This window comes from Amblyomma mixtum, chromosome 10, assembly GCF_055824585.1.
Source record: "Amblyomma mixtum isolate Tamu chromosome 10, ASM5582458v1, whole genome shotgun sequence".
NCBI lineage: Eukaryota > Metazoa > Arthropoda > Arachnida > Ixodida > Ixodidae > Amblyomma > Amblyomma mixtum.
In genome coordinates this window covers 188474067-188489573 of record NC_143021.1, presented here as the reverse complement: position 1 = coordinate 188489573, position 15507 = coordinate 188474067, and positions in this window count along the sequence as shown.

Below are 15507 nucleotides of genomic sequence, written 5' to 3'. Positions count from 1 at the left end.
TGCCTCCATGCTCTTCCGTCCTTGTGCGCCTCTCTTGTGCCCCTTCTCGTGATGACACTGTTCTTTTCACGCCAGCCCCTACTTTCCTCCGGCGCAAGTGCCTTCCTCTGCCTTACGCCGTATTGACTATTTCTGCTGGCCTTTCCGTACTGTCGGTCTGTAACCCGTTTCCCTACCCTAGTGCTCTGCGCCGTAGCGAATGTGTCGGCAGTGTCCAACCTGTCGCGGCTATTTTAACCCATGAGGAGACTGCCGGTTCATCGCACATCAGTCTCGCTGCGCTCAGCCCACCATCTTCTACACCCACTCCTTCATCTACCGAACTATTTCTCCGCTCCATCGACGCAGATCTTCCACCGCAGCAGCGCACGCAGCTTCTCGACTTGCTCAACCAGTTCCGCGCCTCCTTCGACTGTCATCACAGCTCACTGGGCCAAACGTCGACTGTCACACATCGCATAGGCACAGGTGCCCACGCTCCTCTACGGCAGCGCCCCTATCGTGTGTCGGCACCCGAGCGCCAAGTTATTGAAGATCAAGTCGACCAAATGCTCAAGAGCGGCGTGATTAAACCCTCAAGCAGTCCATGGGCTTCGCCAGTTGTGCTTGTCAAAAAGAAAGACGGCTCAATCCGTTTCTGTGTAGACTACCGCCGCCTTAACAAGATTACGCGCAAGGACGTATATCCCCTGCCACGCATCGATGACGCGCTAGACTGCTTGCAAGGTGCCGAGATATTTTCCTCTTTAGATTTACGTTCCGGGTACTGGCAGGTACCCATGGATGAGGCCGATCGCCCTAGGACAGCTTTTGTAACACCTGACGGCCTATATGAATTTACTGTGATGCCTTTCGGTCTTTGTAATGCTCCCGCCACGTTTGAGCGGATGATGGATACCATTCTGCGTGGTCTCAAGTGGAAAACCTGCCTCTGTTACCTCGACGACATCGTCGTGTTTTCGCCTGACTTTGACACTCACCTTTACCGCCTGAAGCACGTTTTGACCTGCCTCTCTGAAGCCGGCCTCCAGCTCAACTTAAAGAAGTGTCATTTTGCCGCTCGCCAACTCACCATTTTAGGCCACGTTGTTTCCAAGGAGGGTGTCCGTCCGGACCCGGCTAAACTTCGTGCTGTGGCTGCGTTCCCTCGACCTACTTCTATCAAAGAACTGCGCAGCTTCCTAGGGTTGTGCTCCTACTTCCGTAGGTTTATACGCAACTTTGCCTCAATCGCTGCACCTTTGAAACAACTTCTGTCCGGCAGTTCCGATCTTTCGCAATGGTCCCAAGTGTGTGACGACGCCTTCGATTCCCTGCGCCGTATGCTCACTGCCCCACCGATACTTCGCCATTTCGACCCGACCGCACCCACCGAGGTCCATACTGACGCCAGTGGGGTAGGCCTCGGCGCCGTACTCGCGCAACGTAAACCTGGCTTCGCCGAATACGTCATTGCCTATGCCAGCCGCACGATCACAAAGGCTGAATCTAATTACTCGGTCACTGAAAAAGAGTGTCTGGCGATAGTTTGGGCCCTTACCAAGTTCCGCCCTTACCTCTACGGCCGCCCGTTTGAAGTCGTGACCGACCACCACGCGCTGTGCTGGCTGTCCTCTCTGAAAGACCCATCCGGTCGCCTCGCGAGGTGGGCCCTTCGCCTCCAGGAATACGACATCCGCGTCGTGTATCGTACTGGCCGCAAACATCAAGACGCCGATGCTCTATCGCGCTGCCCACTCCCAGCCAATACTTCGAGCCTTTCAACCTTAGACGCCTCCTCACCTATGCTTCACATCAGCGCCATGCCTTCGGCGCAGCGTGCCGACCCATGGATCTCTTCTCTTCTTGACTTCCTCACAAACCCTACGGCTGCTTCTCCGTCGCGTGCTCTTCGCCGCCATGCTTCCCATTTCTCAATTCATGATAACCTCCTTTATCGCCGCAACTACAGCTCAGATGGCCGCAAGTGGTTGCTAGTTATTCCCCGTCACCTTCGCTCGGAAGTTTGCGCCCATTTTCACGCTGACCCGGAGTGTGGTCATGTCGGAGTGTTCAAGACCTACGCTCGCATCCGGCTACGATATTATTGGCGTGGTATGTACACCTTCATCCTCAAATACGTGCGCTCGTGCCTTACCTGTCAACGTCGCAAGCCGCCACCTCAACGTTCTGCTGGAGAATTGCAGCCGCTACCCTGCCCGCCACGCGCATTTGACCGCGTCGGCATTGATTTATACGGCCCCCTTCCATACACTTCGGCCGGCAACCGTTGGGCTATCGTCGCGGTTGACCATTTGACAAGGTATGCCGAAACCGCCGCCCTTCCAGCTGCCACAGCCTCCGAAGTTGCCTCGTTTATTTTAAACCGATTGATCCTTCGTCATAGCGCCCCTCGCGAATTGCTGAGCGACAGAGGCCGCGCCTTCTTATCCGATGTTGTGAAGGCACTGCTCACCAAGTGCAATGTAATTCATCGCACCACCTCCGCATATCATCCGCAAACCAACGGTCTCACCGAGCGCTTTAACCGTACCCTCGGTGACATGTTATCTATGTACCTCTCTTCAAACCAGTCTAACTGGGATCTTGTGCTCCGTATGTAACCTATGCGTACAATACCGCAACGCAGTCCACTACTGGCTTCTCTCCTTTCTTTCTCCTTTACGGCCGTCACCCTTCTGCTACCATCGACACCATTCTGCCGTACCAACCCGACGCTTCCGAGTATACGCCTCTATCTGAAGCCGCCCAGCACGCCGAAGACTGTCGCCGCATCGCCCGTGCTCTCACAACTGACAACCAGTGCAGAGAGAAATCCCGCCACGACCTCAATCAAACAACGCCACACTTCCCCAATGGCTCCCTTGTGTGGCTCTGGATTCCGACAAATACTCCGGGCCTGTCGTCAAAATTTCTCGCCAAATACCATGGCCCATACCGTGTCCTGGCGCGTACATCTTCAGTTAATTACACAGTCGAACCTCTCGTGCCGTCTTCTGATCGCCGCTGCCGTGGACGCGAGACTGTTCATGTCCAGCGCCTCAAGCCATTCTACGACCCAGCCATCCTGCCCGCGCCATAAGTCGCCAGGTTGGCTCCTCTTTTCCCCGGGGGCAATTGTGAAGACGAAGACGACCGTTCTGCTTAGCGGCGGCGCTGCCATCACTGCGCGTGCTGTGTTCTCGCCTTCGCCGACCACGGACTGTTCCCGCCCTGCTCCTGAGGTCCCAGTGCCTTTAACAAACCCCCATTCTACAGCGCGAAGATTTAAAAATATGCTGTAAATGATCGGCTCGTTTTTGAAGTCCTGTATGCTGCATGGACTCCCTGTGGGCTATACTCTGCATAATGCAAGCCTATTATAGCCAATCTCTAACACCCTTTTCAGGGACCCTTTAAAGGAAAAAGTTTATGAGGCGCTTCAGATACCTGCCAACGACATCGAAAAAAGTGCAATAAAACCCCGCAACCAATACGTCTAGTCCACGTGCCGAAGACCGTTGCATAACATTCTTATCGTGTCGTATGGCGGGTGTGGCAATGCTCACTCTGCGGTCGCGCCCTCAAAACCACCGCGCTTGCAGAGGCCCTCCGACGCGAAAACCACCTCGAAGTAGCCGCGAAAAACGCGTTCAATATTTTCGGACTCCGCGGAAGTTGTCCAGTTCTGCATGCGCGCTTCTTTAGTGTGGACGGGTCGGTCGTGGCGAAGGCTGCGCGCGTGCTTTAAAGGGATGCTGAAAGGTTTCCCAGAAAATTTGAGTGAAGAGGTGCACTTTATAGTTTTCCAACCTCGGAATTCGGATTTCTCGTCAAAATTAGGCAAAGGAAAGCGCAAACCTATTTTATTTTGTCGAAAAGTGCAGCAGCAGCCTCGGCCGAGCTCGCGCGTCACGTTGCTGCCTGTAATTGGTTGGGCGCCGTCTGACGTCAACAATGGTGCTTGCTCGGACGGCCCGGCTCGGCCGCCGCCGCTGCACTTGAAGCGCGGTGGTCGGTGGTTTGAGGCTGTTGGTTTGCTTCTTATACGACGATGGAACACATCGAAGATTACCCGGAGTATCTTGGCGTCATCCCCTACATGTTCGAACCAATTGCAAAGAGCAAACCTCTCCAAGAAAGACACGATGCTGGCGCAAGCCGTGACTTTGACTCGAACGAAAGCGAAGTGTCAGCATCTCCACGTGTTGTAAATGACTTTGCTAAGTATACTTTTCTTGTCAAACTACATTCAGAGATACAATCGATGAATTTTGAGGCGAGCAAATGCAGTATAGCACTTGTCCACGTAATTTTCCTTACACAATGTAAGCGAAATGCGATGGTCGGCATTTTTGTCTTGCCGCTTGTCGGTGCTGCCGCAAATCTGCTTGTAATCCACAAAGATCATTGGCATGTGCAAGAAGTTATCAGGCTCTTTGTGCACGTAAATGTTATGCTTGCACCGCTTCATGTTTGCTACAAGCCGCCTCGGTTCATAACACACGCGTAAAACATGTTCGCAGCGCTTTGCGACAGAACTCGTCTAGGTGACAAACGTGCGCCTTCCATTCTGCGTGCCGAGATGAGAGCTGGAAGTAAGTTAAAATCCTTGCTTATGCGAGTTGGTTCATGCTACAAGTCCTTGCAAGAATATTTTCCTCCGTTCGCGCCCGCCTTTATTGTGCTTGTTCTGAGATGTAGCGTCAAGTGATTTTTTCACTAACTCGATGTACTCGTGCTGCAACCGAGCACGACGAATCGCAAGGCTGGCTGTAGCACACTTGGTGCACAATTATATTATATTGTTATTGGAATGAAGAAGATGATCCAGCACCGCCACCAACGACGACGAAGCGCTAGCGCCGCCCGTAGCAGGCTCGTGCTGGAGAACTGCCGCTTGTGTGCCGGTCCCACGCCTCGCTCGTTCCTAGACTTCTTGCGCCAGGGTCTTCGTCGTCGGCGCTTGAAGGTGCCAATAAACCGCTCTACATTTGGTGGAGGTTGCTGCGGTCACCACCGTTTCCCCTCATCGTGGAACTTCGCAGTCGCACCATCCCGATGTCCAAGGCCGGTCAGCAGCCCCCCAGTCAACAGCCAGCCCCTCCGCCGGAGCCAGTCATCTGCTCCGGTGCCGTCCGGCAGCGGGGACCCACTGTTTTCAGCGGCCACAGCGATCAAGATGTGGAAGATTGGCTGGAGTCGTATGAACGGGTGAGCCGCCATAACAACTGGGACGACCGCGTCAAACTCACAAATGTGATATTCTACCTGAGCGACGTCGCAAACCTGTGGTTCCGGAACCACGAGGCCGACATTCCCACCTGGGCCGTTCTAACCCTTTCACTGCCAGGTTTTTTTACTCACACCTGCACACACCCTGCCGGGTTTTTTTCGCATGTTAGTTTCCTTGAAATTTTTTGCTAGTAACGCACTAAAATGCTCTGCAGGACATGTAGACATGTTTATTCAGGATAATCTTATAGATATTAGTTGTAATGAATGAAATCTTACAGCACCAATCTGGCCTGTCGGATTTCCTCTTCTTACGCGGATTTTTCGGTGGCAGCGGGACTTCATCGCTGTCATCACTCGACAAGGCACTTAGGTGGGCTCGTTCCTCGTTCTCATTATCATTGGACTCCGAATTCACAAGCAATTTTGAAGTTCTTCGTCCGTCGAAGTGCGGCCGAGTGTGGCGCATTGCCTCACACGGCTCCTGTGCGGAAACCAAAACGAAGCGACTGGGATGCGACGGATGTCGAAACATGCGCGCTATCTGTTGTGTAAAATTTGCCCTACAAGATCTATGAGTTTATAGCGTTTCTCCATAGATGGCGCTACATGTTTGCATCGTTTATTTTTACACGAGTATTATCGGGAGCGGCAGGGGGTGAGTTAAAAAGCCAAAACGAGTTAACTCGGGAGAGGCAGGGGGTGTGTATATCTGGTAGCCCGAGTTATCTCGGGAGTGGCAGATTAAGGGCTAAAGACCACACTCGCGGAGGTTTTCGGTCGTCCCGCCGTGCGGACACTACGCGCTGAGCAAAGCCTGCGTGTCCGAGCTCAGCACACCAATGAGACTTTCACGAGCTACATTGAGGATGTAGTTGACCTTTGCAAGCGTGTTGACCCGGCTATGACCGAGGCTGACAAGATCAAGCACATCCTGAAAGGCATCGACGACGACGCCGACGCCTTTCAGATGTTGTTGGCGAAGAGCCCCACCACCGTTGCCTCGGTGTACACCCTGTGCCAAGGTTTCGACGAGTTGCGGAAACAACGCTTTTGTGCTCGTCGCTCTCCCCCACCTGCCGACTCCATCTCCGGCCTGGGCATCAACAATGAATTACTCGCTACCATCAAAGACTTCGTGCGGGACGAGGTCGCCAGGCAACTCTCGCTCCTATCTCACCAACACCCGTCACCGCCCGTCCTAAGTCCTGAGATCGGGCACGCCATTACGCAGGAGGTCGCCGATGCACTTCCTAGTCTTCGGCAACCGGCACCCTTGGCTCCCCAGGCCGGTCTTTTCTCAATCCAGCCCACTCCTGTTGCCGCCCCGTTGAGCTACGATCCTGCAGTAACCGTGCCGCCTGCGCCCGCACCCATGACTCTCACATATGCCGACGTTGTCCAAAGACCACCGCCGCCGCAGGCCTATGCATACGCTCCTCCTGCGGTGTCTGCGCCTGCTGCTCCCCGGCACCGTTTCGCTCCCGTTGCCTACAATCCTTGGCGCACAGCTGACAACAAACCTATTTGCTACGCCTGCGGTCGTCCCGGCCACGTCGCGCGCCTCTGTCGACGTACTGTGCCTGCGCCCCTACACCCCATGCCGGATTACCCCGCTACGGGTCGCACCTTTCGCCCACCTTTCGAACCACCCTATCGGGGCACCTCACCTCATCGCGCGCCTGGTCGCCAGCCCTACGTTTCCCACCGATCGCCATCCCCTCGCCGCCGCTCCTTGTCGCCCATGAGGCGTTGCACTGTCACCGCCGATTCGGAAAACTAGCAGCCGCAGTTCCTGGGGCACGAACTGCGCTCTCATCGCCCTGTTCAAGTCCTCGCCTTTCACCGCCCAATCTTCTTTACGTGTTTGTGGACGGCGTCCCGACACTTGCGCTTGTGGACACTGGGGCCACCGTTTCTGTGATTAACGAAAACTGCCGTTCGCTTCGAAAAGTTACCACCCCATCTTCTGGACTCTCCCTCCGTACAGCTAGCGCCGAGCCCGTTCATCCTTCTGCAGCTTGCACAGCCCGCGTCGTCATCGCCGATGTTTTATACGTTCAAAAGGGTTGAAAATTGGGCGAGTATCTTCAAAGAGCACTAAACCATGATAATAGATAGATTCGTTGTGATTTAACGCGTTTTCTACTTGTAACCCTTGTAACCATGTTATGACTGTGCATGTAACCATAGGTTTCGTCTATATATTTTTTGGGCTTTTAATAAACTTTGTCAGTTGTTAGTGAGCACTTGTGTTGTTGTCACTCTGTCTCTGTCCCTGTCCCTGTGGTGCCACACCAGTATGAATTTTATACGTTGTCGAATTTTTCGTCCTCCGTGCAAGCTCCCATGACGTAATCCTTGGTTGGGACTTTCTATCCCGCCATAGCGCCGTCATTGACTGTGCCCGTGCGCATGTCGTCTTTTCTCCGCTCTGTGATGCACTCTTCGACGAACCTCCGATTCGCTGTGATGATAAACTTGTTGTTGCCGAGGACACCGACATTCCCCCTGAGAGTGCTGTGCTCGTCCCTGTGTGCGCCGCCTCTGTTTCTGACGCCACTGTTCTCTTCACGCCTTCCCCCCTCCTTGCCTCCCGCCGACGTCTCTCTCTTCCCTTCGCCGTCATCGACATACAGCACGGTGCTGCCGCAATCCTAGTCTCCAACACCTCATTCTCTGCGTTTCCCCTGCTTCGTGGCGAGTGCATTGGTCATATAGAAACCGCTGACTTCATCTCTTCCTTGGACACCGATGCGCCCTCCTCCAGTCTCGACCTCGCTGCCCTCACCCCACGTGCCGCTCCTCACGATCACCCACTGCCTTTGGACATTTTCGACCGCTCTATTGATCCCGCCCTCGACACAGCTCAACACGCGCAGCTTCTTGTCCTGCTCAATCAGTTTCGCTCATCGTTTGACCACCACTTCTCTTCTTTGGGCCGTGCGACCACTGTTGAGCACCACATTGAAACCGGTACACATCCTCCTCTCCGCCAGCGCCCCTACCGTGTGTCACTTCCCGAGCGCCGCCTCATCGCTGAGCAAGTGGACGACATGCTACAACGCGGCATTATTCAACCATCTGCCAGTCCTTGGTCATCCCCAGTTGTCCTGGTGAAAAAGAAGGACGGCTCGATACGATTTTGCGTGGACTATCGCCGGCTCAACAAAATTACGCGGAAAGACGTCTACCCGCTACCCCGTATTGACGACGCCCTTGACTGCTTGCAAGGCGCCGAGTTCTTCTTATCTCTGGACCTTCGTTCCGGCTATTGGCAAGTCCCGATGTCTGCATCCGACAGTCCTAAAACGGCATTCGTTACGCCTGACGGCCTATATCAATTCACCGTAATGCCATTCGGTCTGTGTAACGCTCCCGCCACATTCGAACGAATGATGGACAACATCTTGCGCGGCCTCAAGTGGAACATTTGTCTTTGCTATTTAGATGATGTTGTTGTGTTTTCGCCAGATTTTCCGACGCATCTCCAGCGCTTGCGTCAGATATTGAGCTGCCTCACCCATGCTGGCCTTCAACTAAACCTCAAGAAATGTCACTTTGGCGCCCGGCAACTAACAATACTCGGCCACCTCGTATCCAAAGATGGCGTCCTACCTGATCCTGACAAACTCCGTGCTGTTGCTGACTTTCCTAAACCGACCTCTACGAAACAGGTGCGCCGATTTGTGGGCCTCTGCTCCTATTTTCGGCGCTTTGTCCGTAATTTCGCCTCTATCGTCGCGCCCCTTACGAAACTCTTCAATGGTCCCGCCGACCTGTCTACGTGGGACTCTGCGTGCGATGAAGCTTTTGCTGCGCTCCGTCGCCTTCTTACTTCGCCCCCTATTCTTCGGCACTATTACCCCAGTGCTCCTACTGAGGTGCGCACCGACGCAAGCGGAGTCGGCCTCGGTGCTGCTCTGGCCCAGCGCAAGCCCGAATTTTCTGAATACGTTGTTGCGTACGCCAGCCATGCTCTCACCAAAGCAGAGTTGAACTACACCGTGACTGAAAAGGAGTGTCTGGCCGTAGTATGGGCTCTCACGAAATTCCGCCCATACTTATATGGCCGCCCGTTCACGGTCGTTACTGATCACCACGCCTTGTGCTGGTTGGCCTCCCTCAAAGATCCCTCAGGACGCCTTGGCCGCTGGGCACTCCGTCTTCAGGAATTCGATATTACCGTAGTCTACCGGTCGGGCCGCAAGCACTCCGACGCCGACGCCTTGTCACGCTCGGCACTGCTCTCTCCTGCGCCCTCTTCCCCCTTATCTGATCCCCTACTCGCAGCGCTCACTACTATGGACATGCCCAATCAACAACGCCAGTATCCATGGATTTCGTCCTTGCTCGATATCCTTCGTGCACACTCTACGTCCCCCTTCCCTCGAGCTCTTCGTCGCCAAGCTTCCCATTTTGCCATCCGCGACGATCTCCTGTACCGCCGCAACTATCGTCCGGACGGCCGAAAGTGGCTCCTCGTGATTCCCCGACACCTTCGGTCTGAGATCTGTGCACACTACCATGCCGACCCCCAGAGCGCTCACGCTGGATCGCTAAAAACCTACGAGCGACTACGACAGAGGTACTACTGGCGAGACATGTACAACTTCGTTCGTCGCTACGTTCGCTCCTGCACAGCCTGTCAGCAGCGGAAGTCGCCACCTCGACCCTCGACTGCTCCGTTACAGCCATTACCGTGCCCGGCTCGCCCTTTCGATCGTGTGGGCATCGACCTATATGGGCCGCTCCCCTTCACGACCGCCGGGAATCGATGGATTATAGTTGCCGTGGACCACCTCACTCGGTATGCTGAGACCGCTGCCCTACCTGCGGCTACTGCTCGCGACGTCGCCCTCTTCCTTCTTCATCACTTCGTCCTGCGTCACGGCGCTCCGCGAGAACTTCTCAGTGACCGCGGCCGTGTTTTCTTGTCTGAAGTTGTTCGCGAGCTTCTCGATGCGTGCCACTCAGTCGACCGTACCACTACTGCTTACCACCCTCAAACTAACGGCCTAACCGAACGATTCAACCGGACTCTTGGGGACATGATCGCCATGTACATTAGCTCCGACCGCTCTAATTGGGATCAAGTCCTTCCGTTCGTGACCTATGCACATAACACCGCATCCCAGGCAACCACCGGCTTTTCCCCTTTCTTTCTTTTATTCGGGCGCGAGCCTTCCTGCCAGTGTTTACGTCACCACTCTGCGGCTACCGATTTCGGCTGGCATCGTCAGGGTCATCAGCAGCGCTCGTCGGACGGCGGCGGCGGAGCTACCGCGCAGTTTTAAACGGCGATTACGTCGCTCCTAAGTTATGAATCTGTAAAAAAAGTGCACCCGCAAAATTTATAAGGTTCCCGCATCCACACTTGAGCATCTTAATGAATTCGAAAAATTATACAGCTTAGCCGAAAGTTGGGCAAGACGGGTAGCATTCATGATGTAACAATAGCGCAAAAGGAACACCAAGGACGGAAAGGAAACGACGCAGACAAGCGCTGCGTCGTTTCGGGATGCTTGCGATCCTTCCTTGAGAAGCTTCCAGATAGTGGCGCCTAGCGAAAGTCAGCGTGCCTGCATTGCTTACGATCCTCATGCGGCACAGCACGTCTTTCAGTGTGGCAGAATCGCGTTCCCGCCTCTTCTTACCAGCGCGTACCAAACTATCGTGCCAGTCGAACTTCAAGGAATCTCACTGTTCGGGGCTACCACCCTAGCCACTGAGCAGGTCATTTCCCTGCGAATGTCACTGATGACATCGTACAGGACGGAAACGTCCATGTGCCAGGTTGCAGACGAGTTTCGACATTCCGCCGAGCTCCTCAACAACACAGCGCCCGGGAGGTGGTCGCAGAGAACCAGCTCTACTGGTGGAGTTAGCACTATGCAGGACGCTAGGGTCTCAACATGCACGTAAGGCACATTCACGCAGTCAGGGCGACTCGCGCCCTTGTGGCCGGAAAAGCGTCGCCGTTCAGTGCAATACGCATCCAGTAGCCGTGGCCACTTTTGTTAGTCGTGAGCTTCCAGGGGTGATGAAGTATTTTGCTGTGAAGCGCTCGCTGCATATTGTGGGGGCAGTGTCATTGGCTCAGCTCCTCAAAAGGTCGACTCTTCCTGTGTATTCCACCCATATGGTGCGCCCTGCTTAATTTTTTAAGGCACTGCATCGCTCAGCGTATTAGCATTAAATGCTGCACTTGCATCCGAACAAAAGTGTCCATAAGTGTTCGCATTGACACGCTATCAGACAGTTAGTGCAGTGGCACGCTAACTACATCTACAAAAAGTACTGTCATATTGGTTTTCAAACTGCACCACCGGTGTTTTAGCCTGCCTAGTATCCGTTTCGTGGCAAACACCTAACGACACACAAAACCATCGTGTACAATAGTTACGTCATAAAAGTGTTTTCATTTTAACGCCTCCGCCGCGGTGGCTCAGTGGTTACGGCGCTCGGCTGCTGACCTGAAAGACGCGGGTTCGATACCGATCGCGGCGGCCGAATTTCGATGAAGGCGAAATTCTAGAGGCCCGTGTATTGTGCGATGTCAGTGCACGTTAAAGAGCGCCAGGTGGTCGAAATTTCTGGAGCCCTTCACTACGGCGTCCCTCATAGCCTTAGTTGTTTTGGGACGTTAAACCCCAATAAACCAAAGCAATCATTTTAACGCTAAGTGGTCAATGGCTGTTTTTTTCTCACAAATTACGTCAGGAACTTGAATTTCGCGCATATGAAAAAACCTGTTCCGGCTGAATAAATGTCGTGTAGCTGTGCAAATACTCCACATGACTCTCTTTACATTGAAGTAGGAAAGCACAACAAGGCTGTTCTCCTGTGGGATGCGGAAGAAGCTTATTCCAGGCTTTATTTGCGTACTTCCAGTGTTGTGGCATCACGGCACGCAAGCAGTGGTTGCCGCTCCCACTGGGCGGTGACAGCTGAAAAACGTAAATTGCGAGCACGTGTCATTCCGTTAAACCTCATACGAAAATGCGCCAACAGGCAAAAGATGCGAAAGCAGCGAAGGGGCAGAATTACAAGCAGGGACAAAATGCTTCTACAGACATCGCGTGTGGACGCACCACATACACCCCTGTATGTATTGTACTACACGGAGCAGACATCTACCAACGACTTCCAAGCATTTCTCCATTTCCCTACGTTAAACTCTGCCCCTGAAGCCTGTGTACTCGGCCGACTGCGCGTTTTGTTACGATTAAAGTTTTGGAGCAGGAATGAATACACCAGCTCCCTGTTAGACATTCGCAGAATGCTTCCTATAGCTGCATTCTTAAAGAAATGCGCAGGAGCAGTGCGTGTTTCAGAAGCCCACTGGACGGAATTTTCGACGCACAAGTTCCTGGGGTTTGAGCTTTGATGTAGTGTCCTACGCGGCCGAAAGGGGCCTTGTGTGTTCACCGCAGAAATCAGAACTCTTTGTTTACAATCCGAAAGCGCTCCGGTGCAAGCGCGACTGGAATTTTGAAATTAAGGTAGAGGGCAAAGCTGTACCGAAAGTTAATCACATCAGGATCCTCGGACTTTTTATCCAAGAGGACAGTTACAATGAAGGAACGATCAAGAAGCTCAGCAACTACGCTGCGCAAGTAACAGGGATCTTCCGGAGGGTCGCGCTGAAGGGCAGGGGCCTCAAAGAAAGTAGCCTCTTGAAACTGACGCAGGCGTATATTATTAGCCGAATATGCTATGCCACGCCATTCCTCGATATCAGGGTAAACGAGAGAGAGAAGATCGACGCAATTATTAGGCGTTGCGTCAAAAGGGCGCTGGGCGTACCTATCTCCACCTCTACAGACCGCCTGTTGGAAATGGGGGTGCATAATACTTGGATTGAACTAGCCGAGGCGGTGCGAATCGCCCAGCTCGAAAGACTGAGTACAACGAATACGGGCCGGACCATCTTAGAGCGGGTCGGCCGAAAAGTAGATAGGGGCATATGCGACAAGGTAGCCCTACCGCCACAATGTCGCGCGAATATCATCGTTCCCCCCCTCCCCCGCAACATGCACCCAGAACATCACAGGGAAATACGGGAGAAGAGGGCGGAGGCGCTGGTTAAAAGGGCCGGGAACTTCAGGGCAAATGAGGTTGCCTACGTGGACGCAGCGAGTGGCAGGTCGGGGGCGGCGGTCGCCTGAGTAGTCGACGGCCGAGGTGCACCAGTCGCCGCCGCCTCTATTAGGAGTAGAAACATAGATACGGCCGAGGAGGTCGCAATAGCGCTTGCTTGCGCCGGAACCAAGGCTAGTTTGATTCTTAGTGACAGCAAAACAGCAATCTGCAACATCGGAAAGGGCAGGGTCTCGCCAGAAACGGCTCGAATTCTTTCCGCAGCCAAAATTGATCGGAAGATCACCTTTATTTTGGTCCCAGCACACACATCCGTCCCCGGTAACGAGGCGGCCCACATGTTAGCCCGAGATCTCTACTTCCGGGTAACTGTAGAGCAACCCCGACCCCCAGGGGATGGACGAACGTTTGCAAACATACGCGGAAATCGCCGTGCACTACAGGTTAGGCAGGCGTCTAATGCCACCACCAGATCCAAACTTAACCAATACAGAGGCCATCGCCTGGCGACGATTACAGGCCGGAAATTTCGTTAGCCCTGTCTGGTTATTTCAAACCACGTTAGACGATAAAAAAGGTGACAAATGTAAGACCTGCGGAGCGAGGGGGACCCTCGATCATATAATTTGGCAATGCCCTGGATCCCCGGGTGCTGAGGACAATATCAAGAGTAGAGAAGCCTGGGAGGCCCTTCTGCGAAGCGAGGTCACCGCCGACCAGAAACGAGCTGTCCGCCTGGCGGCTGAAGCCGCGAAGAGACAATGTATCTTCGCCAGTCTTTAGTCGCGGAGGTCCCGTCCCCCGTCCCCTAGGCCTGCGTGCCAGGGACGGGGAGTAGGGGGCCTCCTACATCGGTGGAAATAAAAGTTGTTATCAATCAATCAATCATATCATCGAACCGGTGACACCTTCTTTGGACCATCGCCGCCGTGGTCGCGACATCGTTCATGTCAGCCGCTTGAAGCCCTATTATAGCCCTCTCGTCGTTTCCTCGCCTTGAGTCGCCAGGATGGCTCCCTCTTTCCGCCGGGGCAGTTGGAATGAAGAAGATGATCCAGCACCGCCACCAACGACGACGAAGCGCTAGCGCCGCCCGTAGCATGCTCGTGCTGGAGAACTGCCGCTTGTGTGCCGGTCCCTCGCCTCGCTCGTTCATAGACTTCTTGCGCCAGGGTCTTCGTCGCCGGCGCTTGAAGGTGCCAATAAACCGCTCTACATTATTAATGTATTAAGGCATGCGGAAGTCGGCAATTTTTTACGACTACATGCGTTATTAGAAATGTATTCTTGGCAGTTGCGTGACGCCATTGTAAACACTCTACTCCCGAAACAGCTGTTCCTGCGTCCGCTGCATTCCAGTGGAGAATGAAAAAGACTTTTGCTGTAGCCAGGAAATTACTGAAATTGTCAGAAAACAGACAGACAGTATTGCGCCGGGTTTCAGTCGAGCTGGCTTTGTTGACATGCCCAGTGAACGCATTGTCGACAGGCTATCGTGATAGCCTTCACGAAAGTGGTCCGAGCATAGCGCTGTTGTCTTTGACGGCTTGAAATCTCTTCGCTTCACAGCAGCGACTCACTTCGCGGAAAGCTTATTTTGCTGGAAATAATGAAAGACCACATCGTCGCGGCCACTGGTGTTCGTGCAGCCGAAGGCTGCGCAGAACTCCGGCATGATGGGTGCACCGCTTCATTCGATGCTGCATACGTTTCTGTACCTTTCCTTTCTCCTTTTCTTTGTTTTGTTCTTCACATCAATGCATACAGATTGTGAAAGAGACCAAGAAGAAAAGCCGCTTCGTTACGGCTTCAAAAAATATCTTGGGCCCCTTTGGCATCGATGGCGACGATGCAACACATGTAGAGAAGCAAAAGCATGACAATTTCCAATTGGCACCATGGGAAAATTTCAAAATACAATTAAACAAGAAGTTCCCCACAAATTCACTTATAATACAGGAGCAATAAAACGTCGTGACACTTTGGAGGAGAAATTCTAGAGGCCCGTGTACTGTGCGATGTCAGTGCACGTTAAAGAACCCCAGGTGGTCGAAATTTCCGGAGCCCTTCACTACGGCGTCTCTCATAGCCTGAGTGGCTTTGGGACGTTAAACCTCATCAAACCATAAACCAAACCAAAACGTCGTGACAAAGTTCTGGTTATGAAGATCGAGCTTCCTGGCTAATTGA